This window comes from Dendrobates tinctorius, unplaced genomic scaffold, assembly GCF_039654945.1.
Source record: "Dendrobates tinctorius isolate UK_male_01 unplaced genomic scaffold, ASM3965494v1 ptg000016l, whole genome shotgun sequence".
Taxonomy (NCBI): domain Eukaryota; kingdom Metazoa; phylum Chordata; class Amphibia; order Anura; family Dendrobatidae; genus Dendrobates; species Dendrobates tinctorius.
The window spans coordinates 87,983,830-88,008,369 of NW_027361684.1; the positions used below are offsets into that span (position 1 = coordinate 87,983,830).

Consider the following 24,540-nt stretch of genomic DNA (forward strand, 5'->3'; position numbering starts at 1 on the left):
TCCCTCATAGTGCAATCAAGTGTCTCTGACGGTGGTGGTGCACACCCGCCGTCAGACACACCGCTGTACTATGAGGGGCCCAGTGCCAGTACCGACCCCCACGAGTGGGCCCCCCTTGCTTGGCCAGGGCCCCAGCATTTGCAATCTTTACCTCTCCCTGCTCCTCCGCTGTGTAATCTGGGCCGTCAAATCCATACTGTGCCTGACACCGTCTGAGCCTGCCTCCTGATGTATAGACATATATTTTGAATGTGTACGCTATCCATACATGTTATCCGGGGATACGTTACCCCTTCTAAACTTTGTGCAATGACGTGCAATCCATACTGGGCCTAACACCGTCTGAGCCTGCCTCATGCTGTATAGACATATATTTTGAATGTGTACGCTATCCATACATGTTATCCGGGGATACGTTACCCCTTCTAAACTTTGTGCAATGACGTGCAATCCATACTGGGCCTAACACCGTCTGAGCCTGCCTCATGCTGTATAGACATATATTTTGAATGTGTACGCTATCCATACATGTTATCCAAGGATACGGTACCCTTTCTAACCTTTGTGCAATGACGTGCAATCCATACTGGGCCTAACACCGTCTGAGCCTGCCTCATGCTGTATAGACATATATTTTGAATGTGTACGCTATCCATACATGTTATCCAGGGATACGGTACCCTTTCTAACCTTTGTGCAATGACGTGCAATCCATACTGGGCCTAACACCGTCTGAGCCTGCCTCATGCTGTATAGACATATATTTTGAATGTGTACGCTATCCATACATGTTATCCAGGGATACGGTACCCTTTCTAACCTTTGTGCAATGGCGTGCAATCCATACTGGGCCTAACACCGTCTGAGCCTGCCTCATGCTGTATAGACATATATTTTGAATGTGTACGCTATCCATACATGTTATCCGGGGATACGGTACCCCTTCTAACCTTTGTGCAATGACGTGCAATCGATACTGGGCCTAACACCGTCTGAGCCTGCCTCATGCTGTATAGACATATATTTTGAATGTGTACGCTATCCATACATGTTATCCAGGGATACGGTACCCTTTCTAACCTTTGTGCAATGACGTGCAATCCATACTGGGCCTAACACCGTCTGAGCCTGCCTCATGCTGTATAGACATATATTTTGAATGTGTACGCTATCCATACATGTTATCCGGGGATACGGTACCCCTTCTAACCTTTGTGCAATGACGTGCAATCCATACTGGGCCTAACACCGTCTGAGCCTGCCTCATGCTGTATAGACATATATTTTGAATGTGTACGCTATCCATACATGTTATCCAAGGATACGGTACCCTTTCTAACCTTTGTGCAATGACGTGCAATCCATACTGGGCCTAACACCGTCTGAGCCTGCCTCATGCTGTATAGACATATATTTTGAATGTGTACGCTATCCATACATGTTATCCGGGGATACGGTACCCCTTCTAACCTTTGTGCAATGACGTGCAATCCATACTGGGCTTAACACCGTCTGAGCCTGCCTCATGCTGTACAGACATATATTTTGAATGTGTACGCTATCCATACATGTTATCCAGGGATACGGTACCCTTTCTAACCTTTGTGCAATGACGTGCAATCCATACTGGGCCTAACACCGTCTGAGCCTGCCTCATGCTGTATAGACATATATTTTGAATGTGTACGCTATCCATACATGTTATCCGGGGATACGGTACCCCTTCTAACCTTTGTGCAATGACGTGCAATCCATACTGGGCCTAACACCGTCTGAGCCTGCCTCATGCTGTATAGACATATATTTTGAATGTGTACGCTATCCATACATGTTATCCAAGGATACGGTACCCTTTCTAACCTTTGTGCAATGACGTGCAATCCATACTGGGCCTAACACCGTCTGAGCCTGCCTCATGCTGTATAGACATATATTTTGAATGTGTACGCTATCCATACATGTTATCCGGGGATACGGTACCCCTTCTAACCTTTGTGCAATGACGTGCAATCCATACTGGGCCTAACACCGTCTGAGCCTGCCTCATGCTGTATAGACATATATTTTGAATGTGTACGCTATCCATACATGTTATCCAGGGATACGGTACCCTTTCTAACCTTTGTGCAATGACGTGCAATCCATACTGGGCCTAACACCGTCTGAGCCTGCCTCATGCTGTATAGACATATATTTTGAATGTGTACGCTATCCATACATGTTATCCAGGGATACGGTACCCTTTCTAACCTTTGTGCAATGACATGCAATCCATACTGGGCCTAACACTGTCTGAGCCTGCCTCATGCTGTATAGACATATATTTTGAATGTGTACGCTATCCATACATGTTATCCGGGGATACGGTACCCCTTCTAACCTTTGTGCAATGACGTGCAATCCATACTGGGCCTAACACCGTCTGAGCCTGCCTCATGCTGTATAGACATATATTTTGAATGTGTACGCTATCCATACATGTTATTCGTGGATACGGTACCCCTTCTAACCTTTGTGCAATGACGTGCAATCCATACTGGGCCTAACACCGTCTGAGCCTGCCTCATGCTGTATAGACATATATTTTGAATGTGTACGCTATCCATACATGTTATCCGGGGATACGTTACCCCTTCTAAACTTTGTGCAATGACGTGCAATCCATACTGGGCCTAACACCGTCTGAGCCTGCCTCATGCTGTATAGACATATATTTTGAATGTGTACGCTATCCATACATGTTATCCAAGGATACGGTACCCTTTCTAACCTTTGTGCAATGACGTGCAATCCATACTGGGCCTAACACCATCTGAGCCTGCCTCATGCCGTATAGACATATATTTTGAATGTGTACGCTATCCATACATGTTATCCGTGGATACGGTACCCCTTCTAACCTTTGTGCAATGACGTGCAATCCATACTGGGCCTAACACCGTCTGAGCCTGCCTCATGCTGTATAGACATATATTTTGAATGTGTACGCTATCCATACATGTTATCCGGGGATACGGTACCCCTTCTAACCTTTGTGCAATGACGTGCAATCCATACTGGCCCTAACACCGTCTGAGCCTGCCTCATGCTGTATAGACATATATTTTGAATGTGTACGCTATCCATACATGTTATCCAGGGATACGGTACCCTTTCTAACCTTTGTGCAATGACGTGCAATCCATACTGGGCCTAACACCGTCTGAGCCTGCCTCATGCTGTATAGACATATATTTTGAATGTGTACGCTATCCATACATGTTATCCGGGGATACGGTACCCCTTCTAACCTTTGTGCAATGACGTGCAATCCATACTGGGCCTAACACCGTCTGAGCCTGCCTCATGCTGTATAGACATATATTTTGAATGTGTACGCTATCCATACATGTTATCCAAGGATACGGTACCCTTTCTAACCTTTGTGCAATGACGTGCAATCCATACTGGGCCTAACACCGTCTGAGCCTGCCTCATGCTGTATAGACATATATTTTGAATGTGTACGCTATCCATACATGTTATCCGGGGATACGGTACCCCTTCTAACCTTTGTGCAATGACGTGCAATCCATACTGGGCCTTACACCGTCTGAGCCTGCCTCATGCTGTATAGACATATATTTTGAATGTGTACGCTATCCATACATGTTATCCAAGGATACGGTACCCTTTCTAACCTTTGTGCAATGACGTGCAATCCATACTGGGCCTAACACCGTCTGAGCCTGCCTCATGCTGTATAGACATATATTTTGAATGTGTACGCTATCCATACATGTTATCCGGGGATACGGTACCCCTTCTAACCTTTGTGCAATGACGTGCAATCCATACTGGGCCTAACACCGTCTGAGCCTGCCTCATGCTGTATAGACATATATTTTGAATGTGTACGCTATCCATACATGTTATCCAGGGATACGGTACCCTTTCTAACCTTTGTGCAATCACGTGCAATCCATACTGGGCGTGAGAACGGCTGGCGAGCTGTTAAGCAAGCTACAGCACCTGTCCAGACAAGTACAGGGATTCCCTAGCGAGGAGACTTATTTGATTGTTTTCTATGTTGGGACAGCAATTTTTGGGGAGCACTATACTCTGGAGAATGATAGATGGGGCCCACCATACACTGGAACATTCCAAAGGTGGACATCAGACACTGGAGCAGCATTTACAGGGCCCATTATACACTAGAGCATTAGAAATGGGGCCCATTATGTTTGGAGCATTATTTGGGCCCATAAGACAGTGGAGCTTCATCCATGGGGACCAACATATACTGTAGCATTATGTGGAGCTCATCATATACTGTTTCAAACATTATATGGGACCAATGATTTTGTATGGAGAAATAGATGGGCCTCGTCATGAGATGTAAAAAGTGAGGTATTTTTCATTGTACTATACCGCTATTTCTCTGCCGTATCGGAGCATGATGAGTTGTGGTATGTGTTAAAGGGGCGCTCTTTCGCCCAGGGCACATGAAAACCTGCAGCCAGCCCTCCCCCCCCCACAACTTTAGCCAAATAACCCCCATTTTTCAGTGCGTAACTTGTATTATGAAGTTAATTAAGGTTGACAAGCTTAAGTAAGAAGAATTGATGCTTTTGGCATTCAAATGGGCACTGTAGGTGTGTTTCCTGTCCTCCTCTCACTGCCGACTTTTATTCCCCATTGACTTACATTGGGTTTCGTGTTTCGGGACGACCCCGACTTTTCCCTATAATCGGACGATCTTGCTCGACCCGACTTTTGGAAAAGTCGGGTTTCACGAAACGAAACGCGACCCTAAAAAAGCAAAAGTCGCTCAACTCTAGCTTTTAGGTTTCAGTGCAGAACATATTAAAAAGAAGAATTTATTTTATAGTGTTGTATACTGTGATAATCTGCTTTTAGAGGTTTCAGAGAACAGTGGCCAATTGTTGTAGAGAAATAGGATGAATGAGGCAAAAAAAAAGACGTAAAATAGGCTAGAGAAAATCTGCTAAAATTTTGAGAAGAATCAATCTAATTTAGCTGCAGTAATAAGAGATTTTATACAAATAAAAACTGTTGGTACAGGGAGCTGTAAACTGGCTGAGAAGTAATTACCACCTGTGCAACTAAGTCTGGCATGTCATCTAGCAGCGTCAGACTGGGGTGCCAAGGGCCCACCAGTAACATTAACTTTGGGAGTGGGGGTTCCTTATCACCAGCATGCAAAAATTACACCCTCCTTCACAAATTCACCTATATCTCTATATAACAATAAACTGGGTAGTTTGGTTTATGAATGCTAAGATGCTGTTTTTTTCTGTATAGAGTGAATCAAGTGAATTGTTGCCAAGTACTGCCCATACAGGGGTATTGTGGGGCCCACCGGGGGGATTGCCCTGTTACCCTATGGGCCAGTCCAAGCCTGTCATTTAGAATGGGAAAGATGTACAGAATTAGATAAATATGGCTGATTTCTTCCAGAAAGAGCATCTCTCATGTGTGGGTTATGTATGGAATGGCAGTGCTGCTCTATTAAAGTGAATAGCGTTGTTCAGCTCCATTAAAATGATCAAAATTGCAATACCAAACACCAAAAGTAGAGAAGTGTGGCACAATTTTCTGAACAAAGCAGCCACGTTTTTCAAATTCTGTATAACCTTTTTAAATTCAGCACTTTTGAATGTGTTTACTGACTAAACTTAAAGGAAATCTGTTAGCAGGATTCGACGCTTCAAACCATTTATAGGAACATGTAGCTCTTTTATAAAAACAAGTCCAACAATACCTTTACATGACCAGTCCATTCCTCTATTAAAAAGAAATCGACATTTGAATTGATATGCAAGTATGGCTGAAGAAATATCAGTAGATCTGTAGCCTCTGTCACTCCACCTCTATTCCTCGACCTAGAGCAGTATCCTCTTGCTTGAGTGACTATATGCTGTGTGACTTCAGGCAATAGTGTCATCAGTCAAGCAGGAAGAGATGGAGAGTTGAGCTGGAATAGCAGAGACTACATAGCTCTTCAGCCTCATCTGCATTTCAATTCAGATGCTGATTTCTCAGGGGGGGGGGAATGGACTGGCCTTGTAAGGCTGTGTGTCCACGTTGACATCACCCTTCATCTGTGTTTGCTGGTCAGGTAATGTGTGGAGGTAAAACGTGAGATGTCTATGTTCAAACCTGGTTGGCCTTTATCTGCACTTGCTTCATCTGGCTGAACGGGAGTGATGCAGATATGCTTCAGGTACGGATTGCATTTGATGTGGTCTTGCTTTTAAAATATTTAGGAGGCCGTAATGGCACGGTGAATAATAATAATGTAGAGTAGGACACCCCACATGAGATTGCCTTGGCGCGGCGGGGTGGCTCAATTTATTGATCAATATTTTGCCAAATGTCTCATTTTGAATACAGTTAGATGTTAATATGTGCATATGCACCTCATGTTATGTGTTCTAACCACAAGCAGCGCTGGCTTCTTTCTTTTTTTTGGAAATTTAAATAGTTTGGAATGTGAAATCTTCCTGACAGATTCCCTTTAACTTGTGTGTAAAAACCGTCTAATAAGCAACATCCACTTGGTAAAGACCACAAAAATTAGCTCTAAATGAAAAGGCCCATATCTCTGGAACTATATGGTGGTTTTAAAAAAACAAAAGGGACACAGAAAATTCAGGTGAACAGTACTGTCAGGAACACCACACTGCACTTGCTCACTGAGCTAATGTGCGTGTCCTAAGTACAAAAACTGTGCTCAAAGATACCTATAGAGCAGGGCAGCAGCGGCGAAGATGCGTGCTTCAGACTAACAGGACCTGAAGCACGTGACTGCTGGGGGCGTGGCCTAAGCTCCACAGAGCTAGGAGCTGAAGGAAAACTCCTAGAAAGGTAACTACAGGACAAGTTACCAAGCGGCATAGACAGAGTCGTAAACCATATCAAGCCGGGGTCAAAGCACGAGATAGCACGATGGTACCAAAGGGTTAGACAGAATGGATAGTCAGGACGTAGCAATAGATCAGAAAACCAGAACAGGCAATAGACAGTACAATAGGGACAAACTGTAACGGAGTAACAATAGCCAAGCCAGGAGGTCAGAACCAGAGATGACAATAGTACCAAAACGTGAGACAAAGAACAGAGTGAGGGGACTGACCGGGTCATACACGGGAAGCAAACAAGCAATGCAGTATACACGCACACCAGGGGGTCAGACACACAGCCAGAACAACAGTATAGCTGACAGGGAATCCTAGTCTGGAGTGAGTTTAAATACCCCTCCCAGATCCAAAGGGAGGCCAGCAAAAGTTAACCCTGAGAGGACAGGACATTAACTATGTCCTATACCATGACAAGTACAAACAAAACCACTTTTAACCTATCGACAGGTATTCTTTATTGAAGACTGTTACTAGGCAGAATACAGGTTACCATAAAGCATAAGTGACATGTTATTTTGCACAGTGGGTATAAAAGACTACTGGATAAACAATTCCTAAAAAGCTGGGCTTGAAGAAATAAAGCATAATGTAGTGACAGACATCCTGATTCAAGTGATGTACTTTTATTCTTTTGTCTAGTTTCACAAAACACCTGGTTACACATTTCATATTAACTAACTCGTAACTCCTGCCATCTATCTCTATTTGTATGATTTAAATAGATGGAGAAATACAATAATTCACCTGTTAGTTCAGGTGCACATGATCCGGAAGTGGCAGCGCTTTGGAAGCAGCACATGTCCACTGCCGTCTATTAAATGCAGATGAATCTGCATGTGTTCCCTGAACCGCGTTCAATACATTCTATTGGTGAAATTGGAGAGACGCATCACATGTCCATCTCCGCGGTCATCCGAAGGCGTCTGTGGACTCATAGCGGGCATCCCAACCACTATGCTGTAACATCTGGCCGCAGCAGGTTGGATGCTACACAAGTACGCAGCGTCCAACCTGCAGCAATTACTGATCATGTTCATATACCCTTATAACTAGTGTTGAGCATTCCGATACCGCAAGTATCGGGTATCGGCCGATACTTGCTGTATCGGAATTCCGATACCGACTTCCGATATTTTTTCAATATCGGAATTCGGCATCGGAATCGGAAGTTCAGTTGATTGACGGCCTGACGTCATCATGATGCGCGGTGTGTGCGCATCATGATGCGCCGTCATTTCGGGCCTTCCGGGGGTCTCTGCCGGCCTGCCGGGGGGCTGTGCCGGCCTGCCGGGGGGCTGTGTGGACTGCCCGGGGTCTGTACCGGCCTGCCGGGGGGCTGTGCCGGCCTGCCGGTGGTCTGTGCACCCTGTGGGGGTCTGTACCGGCCTGCCGGGGGGCTGTGCCGGCCTGCCGGGGGGCTGTGCTGATGTCCGGGGGTCTGTGCAAGCATCGTCTGATGGGACTACAAGTCCCATCGGGCGATGCCTGCTACCATGACAGTGATTGACACATTAGCCAATGATGGGACAGTAGTAGTCCCATCATCCGGCTAATGTGTTAAATGTTAAAAAAAAAAAAAAAAATACTACATACATACTACATGCATGCTACATACATACTACATGCTACATACATACTATATATATACTACATACATACTACATACATGCTACATACATACTACATGCTACATACATACTACATGCATGCTACATACATACTACATATATACTACATACATGCTACATACATACTGCATGCTACATACATACTACATACATACTACATACATACTACATGCATGCTACATACATACTACATATATACTACATGCATGCTACATACATACTACATGCTACATACATACTACATATATACTACATACATGCTACATACATACTGCATGCTACATACATACTACATACATACTACATACATACTACATGCATGCTACATACATACTACATGCATGCTACATACATACTACATGCATGCTACATGCATGCTACATACATACTACATGCTACATACATACCACATACATACTACATACATACTACATACTACATATATACTACATGCATGCTACATACATACTACATGCTACATACATACCACATACATACTACATACATACTACATACATACTACATGCTACATACATACTACATATATACTACATGCATGCTACATACATACTACATGCTACATACATACCACATACATACTACATACATACTACATACATACTACATGCTACATACATACTACATATATACTACATGCATGCTACATACATACTACATGCTACATACATACCACATACATACTACATACATGCTACATATATACTACATGCATGCTACATACATACTACATGCTACATACATACCACATACATACTACATACATGCTACATATATACTACATGCATGCTACATACATACTACATATATACTACATGCATGCTACATACATACTACATGCTACATGCATGCTACATACATACTACATACATACTACATGCTACATACATACCACATATATACTACATACATACAATACATTCATACAATACATACATAGACATACAGTACATATAACATAGAGTAACATACTTACCAATACTTGTCACATTGTTCCCCGAAGCCATTGTCTTTTCCGGAATAAATATTAACATAACAAACCACAAAAATACTCACCCACGATCCGAAGCAGTCCACGAGTGTGTCCCACGACGATCTTGGGTAGAGAACTGCAGCATCAGATGATGCTGCCGTTCTCTACGGGCTGCAGGAATCCAATGACGGAAGGTAGGTATCCTTCCGCACTGTATTCCTCCGCCACTTAAAAAAAAAAAAGTCCCTAGTCTCACTTTATGCCATTGCTGCGTGGGAATTTCCCACACAGCAATGGCATAAAGTGAGACTAGGGACTTTTTTTTTTTTTAAGTGGCGGAGGAATACAGTGCGGAAGGATACCTACCTTCCGTCATTGGATTCCTGCAGCCCGTAGAGAACGGCAGCAACAGCTGATGCTGCAGTTCTCTACCCAAGATCGTCGTGGGACACACTCGTGGACTGCTTCGGATCGTGGGTGAGTATTTTTGTGGTTTGTTATGTTAATATTTATTCCGGAAAAGACAATGGCTTCGGGGAACAATGTGACAAGTATTGGTAAGTATGTTACTCTATGTTATATGTACTGTATGTCTATGTATGTATTGTATGAATGTATTGTATGTATGTAGTATATATGTGGTATGTATGTAGCATGTAGTATGTATGTAGTATGTATGTAGCATGCATGTAGCATGTAGTATGTATGTAGCATGCATGTAGTATATATGTAGTATGTATGTAGCATGCATGTAGCATGCAGTATGTATGTAGCATACATGTAGTATATATGTAGTATGTATGTGGTATGTATGTAGCATGTAGTATGTATGTAGCATGCATGTAGTATGTATGTAGCATGCATGTAGTATATATGTAGTATGTATGTAGCATGTAGTATGTAGCATGCATGTAGTATATATGTAGTATGTATGTAGCATGTAGTATGTATGTAGCATGCATGTAGTATATATGTAGTATGTATGTAGCATGTAGTATGTATGTAGCATGCATGTAGTATGTATGTAGCATGCATGTAGTATGTATATGGTATGTATGTAGCATGTAGTATGTATGTAGCATGCATGTAGTATATATGTGTTATGTATGTGGTATGTATGTAGCATGCATGTAGCATGCATGTAGTATGTATGTAGTATGTATGTAGTATATATGTAGTATGTATGTAGCATGTAGTATGTATGTAGTATGTATGTAGCATGCATGTAGCATGCAGTATGTATGTAGCATGCATGTAGTATATATGTAGTATGTATGTAGCATGTAGTATGTAGCATGCATGTAGTATATATGTAGTATGTAGCATGTAGTATGTATGTAGCATGCATGTAGTATATATGTGTTATGTATGTAGCATGTAGCATGCATGTAGCATGCATGTAGTATGTATGTAGTATATATGTGGTATGTATGTAGCATGCAGTATGTATGTAGCATGCATGTAGTATATATGTAGTATGTATGTTGCATGTAGTATTTATGTAGTATGAATGTAGCATGTATGTAGTATGTAGTATGAATGTAGCATGTATGTAGTATGCATGTTGTATGTATGTAGCATGTAATTTTTTTATTTTTTTTTTATTTTTTTTTTTACATTTAACACATTAGCCGGATGATGGGACTACTACTGTCCCATCATTGGCTAATGTGTCAATCACTGTCATGGTAGCAGGCATCGCCCGATGGGACTTGTAGTCCCATCGGACGATGCCTGCACAGCCCCCCGGAGCCTGCACAGCCCCCCGGCAGGCCGGCACAGCCCCCCGGCAGGCCGGCACAGCCCCCCGGCAGGCCGGCACAGCCCCCCGGAGCCTGCACAGACCACCGGCAGGCCGGCACAGACCACCGGAGCCTGCACAGACCCCCTGGCAGGCCGGCACAGCCCCCCGAAAGGCCCGTACAGACCCCAGAGAGGCTGTACAAGGGCAGGAAAGGGTTTTTCTTATTCCGATACCGGAAGTCCCATAGACTTGAATGGGACTTCCGGTATCGGAATCGGCGATACCGATACTTTTTTTAAAGATCGGCCGATACCATCCGATACGATACTTTGAAGTATCGGACGGTATCGCTCAACTCTACTTATAACACCAAGCTTCCATTCTAAGAGACAGTGTGTCTTTCTATGGTAACAAAATTTACACTTTGTGTACAGAGAGGAATATAAAGGCAGCAAAATATTTTTCAGTAGATGTTTACCAGTTAACTGAGTAATGTAAAGGATAATCTGGGTCAGTGAAAACAGACAGAAGAGGACCCCTGTGCAAGAACAGTATATTGTCCATTTGCAGTCCTATAGCTCATCATAATGCACATTTACACCTGCTTTGGAGGTTGATATGGGCCCCCTTGGCCCCCTTTATGGCTGCACAGGTCCCTTCGTGAGTAAGGATGCTGGTTTCTAACATGTATCATTTTTTTAATACATTGCTTTGCCTATTGCTTTACTTAATCGCCCATGATCTGCAAACTTAAAGTAATGTGCAGAAGTTTTAGGCAGGTGTAAAAAAATTGCTGCAAAGTAAGAATACTTTAAAAAAAATGTACATTTTAATTGTTTATTTTTGTCAACATTATTATTATTATTATTCATTTTATTGTGCCATTTAATCCATGGCGCTTTACATGTGAAAAGGGGTCATACAAAGACAAGTACAATAAACATGAGCAATACAAGTCACACACAAGTACAAAAGGAGAGAGGACCCTGCTCGCGAGGGATCACAGATATAACTCAAATCAGTATTTGGTGTGACCCCGTTTTGTCTTCAAAACAGTATCAATTCTTCTAGGTACACTTGCACAAAGTCTGGGATTTTTTAGGATTATAATCAAGTGTATGAGTAACCAGTTATACCAAACAGGTGATAGTGATCATCATTTGATATAAAAGTTGAAAGGCAGACATTAACTGAAACCACTGTGTAGGAGGCTTAAAACTGGATGAGGAATAGCATTATTTAGATACACTAGTGGTTGTGAAAAATCACTTCATATCACAGGCCATACACCATGGCAAGACTAAGCACAGAAACAAGATACTAGGAAGTTATACTGCATCAGCAGGGTCTTTCACAGGCAAGGAATTCAAAGCAGACTTGGGTGTCAAGATGTGCTGTTCAAGCTCAGAAGAAGAAGAACCAAAAACTTGGTAACGTTGAGAATGTCAGATGTAGTGATTAACTTAGTACAGCAGATAAACAAGACATCATGTTATCCCCCTTCAAAATCAGAAGATGTCCAGCAGTGCCATCAGCTCAGAACTGGCTGCACTTAGTGGGATCCAGCTAAACTCATCTATTGTTCAGAAAAGTTTGTCCAGAAGTGGTCTTCATGAAACCATACCTTCTACATGGAAACTAGGTTAAGTGACTTGATTTTGATGAAAATATAGGAAATTCAATTCAGAAAAACAGCAGCAGGTGCTCTGGACTGATGTGTCAAAATCTGAACTATTTGGCTGTAACAGAAGACAGTTTGTTCACCAAAGGGCAGGAGAGCGGAACAATAATGAATGTCTACAGACAACAGTGAAGTTGTCATGATCCAAGGTGGATCTGACAAGTAAATGGATAAAGTGAACTTTTTTCCTTTGGCTTGGTGCCAAAGTGGGTTGATTGCCCCTGGTGGCGATCAGAATTATTACACGTGGTGTCGTTTGTTCTAAGTTGCCCCAGTGGTGGTGAGTCGTATTGCACTTTAATTTTAATGTGCACATATTACAAATCAGGTGTGAGGCTCTATAAAAGAGTTTCAGGTGTGTTTCATGGTTGTTGGTGATATTGATACTTAGTCTTTGACAAGTAAGCCTGGGTGAAAGATGGAGCTGAACGTGAGTCCTGGGCAGCCCAGCCAGAGGGGAAGAGTGGCAGCTATGGAGTCTGTATGGAGTGCTGGCATGGCGTGGTGGAGTCGCAGTTTATGGTGTCAGCTGGAAGTGCTTGCATGGCTTGGTGGAGTGGCGACTATGGTGAGAGTTGCACTCAGCATGCTGGACTTGGTTGCTGAAATCTGGACTCAAGCATGCTGGACTTATTGGCAGAAAAGTTGGACTCAAGCTTACTGGAGGCGGGGTTTCCAGACTATTGTATATATAACGTGTATTACCTAAATTCGCCAGTTGGAGGCGGGGTATCCAGCTGCACGTCTTATTATTTAAATTTGCCCAACTGGAGGTGATGTATCCAGGGTCACGCGTGTCATGGGTTCGTCCTGCGGTAGCCGCTGCGTCCAGACACACGTGACCGTGACAGAAGTATGGTGCAGGTTACTTGCTCATTTGGGGCTGAATATCAACAAATTTGGGATTTGGTCAGGATGACTGGTGTCCTCAATGCTGATAAATACATATACTTATCCATCATCTAATGGGATGATATAGCGAATCCTGCTTTGAGCAGGGGGTTTGGACCAGATGGCCCAGGAGGTCCCTTCCAACTCTACGATTCTATCTAATGCCAACAGGGAGGTTTCTGATTGGCTCCAAATTTATTCTCTTGCAGGACAATGATTCCAAACATAAAATCAATGTAATTAAGAACTATCCAAAGCATAAAAAAGAACAATGAGTCCTCGAAGTGATTATATAGCCCCCAGAGCGCCCTGATCTCAACATCATCGTGTCTGGGATTACAAGAAGAGACTGATGGATTTGTGCAAGCAAGCCAACATACACACAAGATATGTAGCTAGTTCTCCAAGATATTTGGAACAAACTCCCTGCCGGGTTCCTTCAAACTGTCTGCAAGTATCTAATAGAATTGATGCTGTTTTGAAGGCAAATGATGGTTTCACCAAGCGTTAATTTAATTTAGTATTCTTAATTGCTCATTCACTGTGTATTTTCATAATTGTTAAAAATAAACTGTTATCAGATCTGTTTTTTTGAAACATTCTTACTTTACAGAATTTTTTTTACACCTGCCTAAAACTTTTGCTCAGTAATGAACATTTGCAAGAAGATACACACAAAAACTTTCTGAGCCATAAACTGACCCTTCCCAGAAAGATGTATTCTTATATTGGATTTCATGGTTGGAGTAACTGGTCCCCACTTCTATATAACAATATCTTTGGTTATTATGTTATGTCAAGTGATCCTGTCCATGCAAACATGTGCTTAGAGATTATTTGATTGATCTGCAGAGGATCCACTTTGAGTCAAATTTCCTGAAATTTGAACACTCAAATTTGAAGGATCCTCAAAAAAATACCCAGCACCATTTCACACACTGCTGAAAACTCAGAGAGAGGGCTAATGACATCATGCATGACTGTGCTGGCTTGCCTATAGTACCCTGCAGTTATCATATCACATGGTCTAGTCCAGCCAATCAGGGTGGACTATTACAGCTAATATAAAAATTGTGGTAGGCTGAGCAGACCCATTTTAGGCTTCTCCAGCGCATTGATAGGAGAACAGCAGGCACAGCTCATTCGATTTAATGATAAAATAAAAGGCCTAATCTGATCTGGTGTGCTACTCTAGTGCTAAATCACATTGTTCATGTAAGTGATAGCCTCATTTTGTGAATTAAGGTACTGTCACACTTAGCGATGCACCAGCGATCCCGACTAGCGATATGACACGGTCAGGATCGATGGTGCATCGCTAAGTGGTCGCTAGTGAGCTGCCACACAGGCAGATCTCACCAGCGACATCGCTGGGGACGGGGGTCGCTACTTACCTGTCACACTAGGCGATCCTGACGTCCTCCCGCCCGGCTTCACGCTCGTCGCTCGTCTCTCCACAGGAAGCGCCGCAGGAAGCTGACGATGAGAAACAGTCCAGGACGTTCTCGCGCGATCAGCGATAACCAGCGGGGGGAGCGGGTCGGAGGTAAGTATCAGACACAGCGATATCGCTAGCAATATCGCTATAACGTCACAAGTTATAGCGATATTGCTAGCGATATCGCTTAGTGTGACAGGCCCTTAATAATCCAAATATTCAAGAGATATATATGTATATAGGATAGAGGTGAACCTGTGTAGTCAGTCAGTGTTACTGAATTGATCAATCTGCACAGCGTCGGACTGGCCCACCGGAGAACCGGTGGATTCTCCGGTGGGCCCTGGCATCTGGTGGGCTCTGGCACCTGCTGGCATACAGGGCCAGCAGTTGCCTAGGGCCCCTGCTGCTCCAGGGGCCCCCAGCCAGTGGTGTGTCGCACACCATGCAGCGGCTATGGGGGCCCCTGCCAGTGGAGCAGCAGCGGGTGACAGGAGGCAGAAGTCCCTGTCCCCGCTGCTAAAGAGAAATGAATATTCACTGCAAAGCAGTGAATATCATTTCACAGTCTCCACCCCCAGAGGCCCCGCCCCCAGCCCAGTAAGCCGCTCTGCATCTGTAAATCAGGGCCGGTGCCGCCCTCAGTCCCCTCTGCTCCTGACTCACAGCCAGTGCACGATGACGTCACTACATCGCGCACCCGCTGTGTGTCTGGCAGAGGGGGCAGCTCCTGACACTGGAGCCGGGATTAGCGTGGGAGCGAGGAGGAGAGGTGAGTATCGTGGTTTGTTTTTTTATATCTCTATCTCTCTCTCTGTCTCTCTCTCTCTATCTATCTAGATATCTATCTATCTCTATATATCTCTCTCTATATATCTCTTTCTCTATTATCTATATCTATCTATCTTTATCTATCTAACTATATATCTGTCTCTATATCTATCTCTATCTATCTATCCATTATTTATCTCTATATTTATCTCTCTATCTATCTATATCTATCTCTATCTATCGCTATATCTATCTATCTATCTCTATATCTATCTCTCTCTATATCTATCTATCTCTATATCTAATGCTATGTATCTATCGCTCTATCTCTATAGCTATCTATTATCACTATATCTATCTATCTCTATATCTATCTCTATATCTATCTTTATATCTATCTATTATCTCTATATCTCTATCTCTATCTATCGCTCTATCTATATCTATCTAACTCTATATCTATCTAACTCTATATCTATCTAACTCTATATCTATCTAACTCTATTTCTATCTCTATATCTATCATCTCTATATATCTATCTATATATATCTGTAGCTATCTATCTCTATATCTATCTATATATCTCTATATTATTATTATTATTATTATTATTACTATATCTCTATATTTCTATCTATTATCTATCTCTATCCATTATCTATCTATCTCTATATCTATCTTTCTATCTCTCTATCTCTCTATCTATCTATCGTTTATCTATCTATCCATTATCTATTTTCTATCTATCTCTATCAATCTATCTCTATATCTATATTTCCATCTATATCTATCTTTATATCTATCTCTATCGATCTCTATCTATCCATTATCTACTATCTATCTCTATATCTATCTATTTCTACATCTATCTTTCTATCTATATCTATCTAACTCTATATCTATATAGCATTATACCCTATGAGAGGGCTATATTCTATGAGATGGCTGCATTATATTCTATGAGGGTGCTGCATTATATTCTATGAGGGGGCTGCATTATACTATATGAGGGGGCTGCTTTATATTCTATGAGGGGGCTGCATTATATTCTATGAGGGGGCTGCATTATACTATATGAGGGGGCTGCTTTATATTCTATGAGGGAGGCTACCCCAACTCCTGCTACATAATTAAGATTTGTACTACTTTATATTATACCCTGATATTAGTGTGTTTTACCACACAATTGGTGGTCTTGTATTTATTTCTATGTAGCTACATAGTGGGCCCCAAGAATGATTTTCTCTGGTGGGCCCAAGGTGCTCCAGTCCGACGCTGAATCTGCAGCAATAGCACCTTAATACGAGCCTTTTTTATTCTTCTGCATTTTCTATTCTTCTGCATTCGTTTATTCTTTTTCTTAATACTAGTCTTTTCATTAACTGCAAACAAGGAGGGCAGTATTAAACCCCTTAGTGCTAATTTTGATACTAAACAAAAATCCTGAAACCAAAGCTTATGAGTCTCAAAAAAGTGTTCTTCTTGCTTTGTGAGATAGGTAAGACATTTTTATAAAGAAAAATCTTCATACACTAGAAATGCAAACACAAATGTCTATCTCACAAAGTGTGCATGTTGTAAAATATATTTTCCTGCACACTTCCTTGGTTACCACTGGTAACCATCCGGTTTCTACCAGCTAGAAAAGTTAAGGTCAGTTAGACCTTAATAAAGTTGTGTTTGCATTAAAGTGCTCAAAACAGCTTCAATACACTCCTAGGAGAACTCAGAATGTTATACACATATTTTCTGGTGAATTAGAGGCTTTTTAGTATTACAAATTCATTCACCACAAATCACATTTTTAGTGAAAATTCAGTAAAGAGAGCGATATACCCTGCACAAAACATGAAAAATAGGCAGAGTGATGGACTCTGCGCTACACATGGGGTGCAGGTAGAGCGTGACAGACCCCATACTAAACTGGATGGCAGGAAGACAGTGATAGACCTCACATTACACATGAAGTGCACATAGAAGGTGACAGACCTCGCAATACACATGGAGGGCAGCTAGAAAATGAAAGACCCCACACTAAACATGGAGGGCTGGTAGAAAATGACAGACCCCACACTAAACATGGAGGACAGGTAGAGAGTGTCGGACCCCACATTACACATGGAGGACAGGTAGAGAGTGCTGGACCCCACGTTACACATGGATGGCTGATAGATAGTGGTAGACTCCGCACGGCACAAAATGGAGGTATAGAGTGACAAACCTCACACTGAAAATGGAAGGCAAGTAGAGAGTGATAAACTTGGCCCTACACATTGAAGACAGGTAAAGAATGACAGACCTCACACTACAGTACACATGAAGTTCAGGTAGAAAGTGACAGACCTCACACTACACATGAAGTGCAGGTAGAGAGTGACAGACCTCACACTACACATGCAGTGTATTGTGGTGTAATGACTACTGTGTCCACTAGGGGGCGCTGTGTGGATGTCCCAAGAGAGAGGATGAGTGGCAGAATACTGAGTGGCCGTTGTGTATCTCAAAGTGGGTGGCTTTGAGATGAAGGCTTGGTTATGTGCTGATCTACAGAGCTGATCTTTCGTGCCTATGTGTTAGGGAGAAGCCTTCAGGCAGCTGGAGAGATGGGCGGGTTCTAGCTGCCTACAAATCCACCCAGAGGTGTGTCTGATAACAGCTATTGTAAAAGGCTATGTGAGTATGTGAAGGACCTGTGATGAGGTCATAGTCACGTGACCCGGTGGGCATGGCTATAGACCATATAATGTGGCCAGAATAGGTCACAGGTGGTGAATGCTGGGACCTGATTGGTCCAGTTTGGAAGGTCCCGTGAGGAGAAGGATCTCCTCACTAACAGCCTGTGTGTGGCTGGGTGTAATGGCTGCCAGCGTCTGAGAGTCCCAGAGGAGAGAGTGGATGTCTGCAGCGTGGAGCAACAGCCATGACGTGGGTGAGATAATGATGAGGCTGAAGAGCCTGAGTATGGACATTGAGTAACCTGTGTGTGACCACAGGCTTAACCAGAGTGAAGCTATAATGGACGCTATGCTGTAATGCTGTTTTGTTGCTTCTGTGGTTTATGATGACGAATAAACCTCATGGACTATGTTATGGCTTATGAAAACCCGTGCTGGATCTGATTGTGTGGCTGCCAAGCGAGTGTCCCCCAACCTTGAATGACAGCGCTACCTCACAGTAGGTAGAGGGTGACAGACCTCACACTACACATGAAGTGCAGGTAGAAAGTGACAGACCTCACACTACACATGAAGTGCAGGTAGAGAGTGACAGACCTCACACTACACATGAAGTGCAGGTAGAGAGTGACAGACCTCACATTACACATGAAGTGCAGGTAGAGAGTGACAGACCTCACACTACACATGAAGTGTAGGTAGAGGGTGACAGACCTCACACTACACATGAAGTGCAGGTAGAGAGTAACAATTAGAAAGCATGATTTCAAAAGTTTGTTTAGCTTTACTTTTAAACTGATGCTAAGGTGGAAGCAATAGTAACTTTTAGGCCACGTTCAGTATTTGGTCAGTATTTTACCTCAGTATGTGGAAGTCAGAACCAGGAGTGGGTGATAAATACAGAAGTAGTGACAAGTTTCTATTATACTTTTCCTCTGATTGTTCCACTCCTGGTTTCGGCTTAAATACTGAGGTAAAATACTGACCAAACACTGAATGTGTGGACGTGGCCTAACATTTCATGTGGCAAATCCCTGTAGAGCTAAATCTACACTTTCAGATAAATGTGAAGTGATGCCTGCCATGCTCCATAGTGTACACTAGCCAGCAGTGAGTACAGTAAATGTCTAACATGTATACATTTGTAGCTGACCAGGGGGTCCATTTGCTGACAGATAAGACTTAGAGAACACTGAGAATATCGCGGGGGGCAGAAACAAAACTTTAAGACGGGAGAACTGACAGCATCATCTTGTGAGACAACAAAGGCAAACACACAGGAGACATGGTAATGACCGGTCAGCAGATGACATTACAGAGAGATTACGTTGCCTGACGGTCAGAGTCAGTTTGCCTCCATACGCGACATATACACGTATTCGTTGGTGTCATTGCTGTTGCTTTTTCCTTGCATTTTTATCACTTATCCTAGGCTGAATCCTTAAGATAAGAAGTCTGTAAATTAACAGTATCGCGTTATTAGATGAGCACACAGCCAAAAACATGTCCGAGGGTATAAACTACAGTATATCATACTCACTGTGGAGAGAGCAGGTTACTCAGGCAGAAGATAGGTCCTTGTTACTTTGTCTCCATGCGCATCCCTCATCCCTCATCCTCCAGCTGATTCTGCTGCTGCTGCAGGCAGCTGAGGGGAACTAGCCCACGTGATGTACCAGAGCGAAGACGTCATGGTGATTAGCATCCTCAGCACTAGAGCACTCCGCTGTGCATTACCGCCATCTAGTGGAGCACTTTAGGTTGCAGGGCTTGTCCATACAGCTAAAAACAAGATTTTGGGTGCTCACCGTAAAATCTGTTTCTTGGAGCCTTCATTCCTTTCAACTTTTATGCTGCTTCATCTCAAAGCTACAATGATGGGTGTTGTAGTTTCACTAAAGCTGAAGAATCGCAGTTTGTAGTCCACTGGTCTAGCCCAATGAGCTACAATGTGAGACAGTGGCTTTGTTACCACAATGAGGTTTTTTTTGGTGAGTTTTTTATGCCGCATATTTTCAAATAAATGCAAGTAACCTATTTTACTTAATGTGTGCAGATTCAGAAATGGTGCAGAAAATCTGCAACATCTGAGACTCACCTGAAGCTCAATGTGCAAACGTATCTTAAGGTTTCGTCCCCCCAATGAGTATTTGATGTTGCAGATTTTCTGCAGCATTTCTGTGCCTACCTATTATGGGTATATGTCACTATTATTTACAGTGTTTCATTACTTTACTTTTCCACCATGCATGTTTTTTCTTATTCTCTCTTCATCCCTTAAACCCAAGGGTGGTGGAAAAACCACAAAATGCGACCACAGATCCAATATAATAATATATAAATCTTTATTAGGCAGTAAAGACAGGAATCAACAACAAAAAGTGCTCAGCAATGTGCAACCGAACAATCCTGCGCCAATAGTGGAAAAGGCGCTGCGTAACCCACCGGGACTCCCAGAAATTATCACATATCAGATGATGAAATGAAATACAGGATATTACATATCATACAGACAGCATTTCCATAGTCAGAACTCCATAACTGAATCAAATATATAGCTGTGATAATATAATATATGACAGGATATTACATAACACATAGACCGATTTTTATAATTTCCAAACCACAATGTGTAAACTCTATGGCTGTGATATCAATCTCTGTTGACCACCACTGTGTTGGTCAGGTCTAAGACAATTATCAATGTCACGTGAGCAGACGCTAATATATATCCCACCACAATGGGTAAACTCCACAGCTGTCAGGTGAAACTCATACCGTAGTCTGCTAACCACTTGCCTCGATCAGATAAATGGTCACTGAGGCTAAATCCTGTCCCTCATCACATCTGAAAATCATGTAGCTAAACATATTATACATCTTACCAACAGTGGGCAGCACGATAGCAAGTCACGGGGGTCCGCGTGTCTACCCCGACGCGCGTTTCGGATGCTCGTCCTTCGTCAGCTACATGATTTTCAGATGTGAGGTGGGACAGGATTTAGCCTTAGTGACCATTTATCTGATCAAGGCTAGTGGTTAGCAGACTAGGGTATGAGTTTCACCTGACAGCTGTGGAGTTTACCCATTGTGGTGGGATATATATTAGCATCTGCTCACGTGACATTGATAATTGTCTTAGACCTCACCAACACAGTGGTGGTCAACAGAGATTGATATCACAGCCATAGAGTTTACACATTGTATATGGCCTCTAATACTGGTTGTGTTTATGAGCATTTTCTCTCTTCAACCCTTGTATGCTTTGAGACATCAGATTTATTGCACATTCACGCTTCAAATATTTTTTGAATTGTAGTCCATTATCACTATTGGAGGTATTGTTTTTTAAAATTTGTGTTCCAACTACATACTGTATTTGTACCCAGTATTTTGGTTTGAGGAAGTGGTTTATTCTGTCTCAATATCTTGAGCTCAGATATGCTATCATATGCACCTTTGTGTTCTTAATTGTTTTTAATCACAGTATCATATTTTTTACATAATAAAGTTTCATGTTTTGGGAAGTGCAGTCCTCCTTTTGCATATATTTTCTGCTTTCCATTGGTTACTTCTATATGCTTAACTAACACTCCATACATATTTATGCTGTGCCCGCTGAAATTTCTCTCTTACAGGTAATGCAATGTCATTTACATTTTAGATGCATGTCTGTGATACACAGCATCTCATACCTGATAGTACACCTGTGACGCTGAGTCACAACTCACGGGCAAGCCATGAGTCAGGGTAGTTAGGAGGTCCGAGGTCAGGTAGCAGGAGAGCACGTAGTACAGAGGGGTAAGACAAAGGTGTTTTCAGTTAACAGTTCTCGGGTCAAATGCCAGGAGGGTAAGACTAGACAAGGGAATAAGGCAAAGGAATAGTAAGAGGCCAAGTCCGAGGTTTGGTACCTGAAGTCAGAAAGTATCAAGAGCAGAAGGGATAATCCACATGAATAGTCATGACAAATTCTAGGTTTGGCAACAAAATCAGAGATAATAGTAGATAGGTTGGAGAAAAAATAGCGCAATAGGGTCTTATCTGATAAACATTCAGAATTAAGAATAGCAGATTATGCTAACCTGATCCTTAGAATTGAGTATTTTAGAATGTTATTCAGCTGCTGCTGATCCACATGTCATCAAATCACATGCAATAGAAGCCAGGAAGAATTTGTGGACTTGTTCGTGCTGACTATTGAAGACGCCAATTTCAGAAAATAAATTAGATATATGGTTTTACTTGAAGCGTTTCAAAGTATAATACACTTGTTCCTCAGTTTTTCACTGACTGCACATGGATGGCATCACTGTACGATCCATATTCTGTCCATGATTAACATTGTAGCATATAGGAGAAGCTTTTTAATGGATAAATATCCATACAAGAAAATCACTGATGAAACACTGATGATATGAACTGACAAATGGACCAAACACTGATGAAACTCAGATCCAAAATACTGATGACTCTGATACCATTATGTACACGAGCAAACACGGACGCCTGAATGAGCACTTAGGCCATCTGCTACATGATTTTATTTCCCTGTCGCGCTTGGTCGCATCTTCAGCGGCAGCGTTCTAGTCAGTCCTAAATTAAGCACAGTCAATCAATGAGCATACTGTATCTGTGTATCAAAAACATCTTTCATAGTTTGTTATTTGTGTTCAAAATCATGTGGTAACAATCTGTAGGTAACAGTGCACACAGTGTAGAGATCAAGGATAGAGAACAAACTTGAATATGTCATGAGACCTAATATCCATGGAAATAAGAGATTAATCGTTAACCCTCAGGTGTAACTAATGGGTTCCTTCAGTACAATGATGGTTGCCATGTTTGCAGGAGTCTCCTATACATACATGATTACATGGTAAATTAGTGTTTACGTTACATACAGTCATGTCACAGAGGAACAAGGCTGAAGCAGTGAGATGATCCAGATACCAAACAGGAGCAGGACGTCATACAAGATATTGTTTCTGATATGCATGCAGTTTAGTTACACCTTAAGGTTAATGATTTACTTGTCAGCTTGACGGATAACTATTCTTATGGAAATGTGATTCACTAGTTATTGATGTCTACATGGAAGCACATTTATGTACAGATTGTTACTTGTGTTCAAAATCACATGGTAACAAACCATGAAAAATGTTTGGGGTACACAGATATTAATTGATTTTAGACTTTTGTCTTTAAGAGTCGCTACGAGAAGATACTGCTGCGATGCTTGAAAAAAGGTTGTTGCAGCCAAAACTTTGCTTTGGGGAAATAAAAGGTTATTGATGAGTGTAGAGTACTTTTTATTTGTTATGTTTACTTATATAGCACCATCATGTTCTGCAGCGCTTTACAGACATTATTACTGTCCCCAATGGGGCTCTCAAGCTAGATTCCCTATCAGTATGTCTTTGGCGTGTGGGAGGAAACACAGGGAGAACATACAAACTCCTTGCAGATGTTGTCCTTGGTGGGATTTGAACCCAGGACTCCAGAGCTGCTGAAAAGTAGCTATGCTAACTATTGAACCACCATGCTGCGATGGTGCTGTTTTTTATGCTGACCTGAGTAGTAGTCACTATGCAAACATGTTTTGGAAAGGCTCACAGAAGTATGAAAGAAGGGGTAAATAGAGGGTTTCTGTATAATTTGGTTTCTGCTGGTTAGTTCGGTAAAAGTGAATAATTATATGCGTCCAGAAGTGATAGAATAAGTTAATCAAATGAATAAGTTTTGTAAAATACAAAGTTGAGGATGGTCTTCACTGCAGCAAATATATTGAAATTAG

At 42.2% G+C, this 24,540-nt stretch overlaps 1 protein-coding gene across 4 annotated transcripts in view; it reads right to left on the reverse strand.

Moving 5' to 3' along the window:
- Positions 1-20,402, reverse strand: part of SYTL5 (synaptotagmin like 5) — a 378,504-nt gene extending 358,102 nt beyond the window's left edge. For all 4 annotated transcript variants that reach the window (XR_012228981.1, XM_073566026.1, XM_073566027.1 and 1 more), the window contains exon 1: positions 20,284-20,402. The gene's annotated coding sequence lies outside the window, so the exon portion shown is untranslated. The remainder of the gene's footprint in view (positions 1-20,283) is intronic.
- Between the last annotated feature and the right edge of the window lie 4,138 nt (positions 20,403-24,540).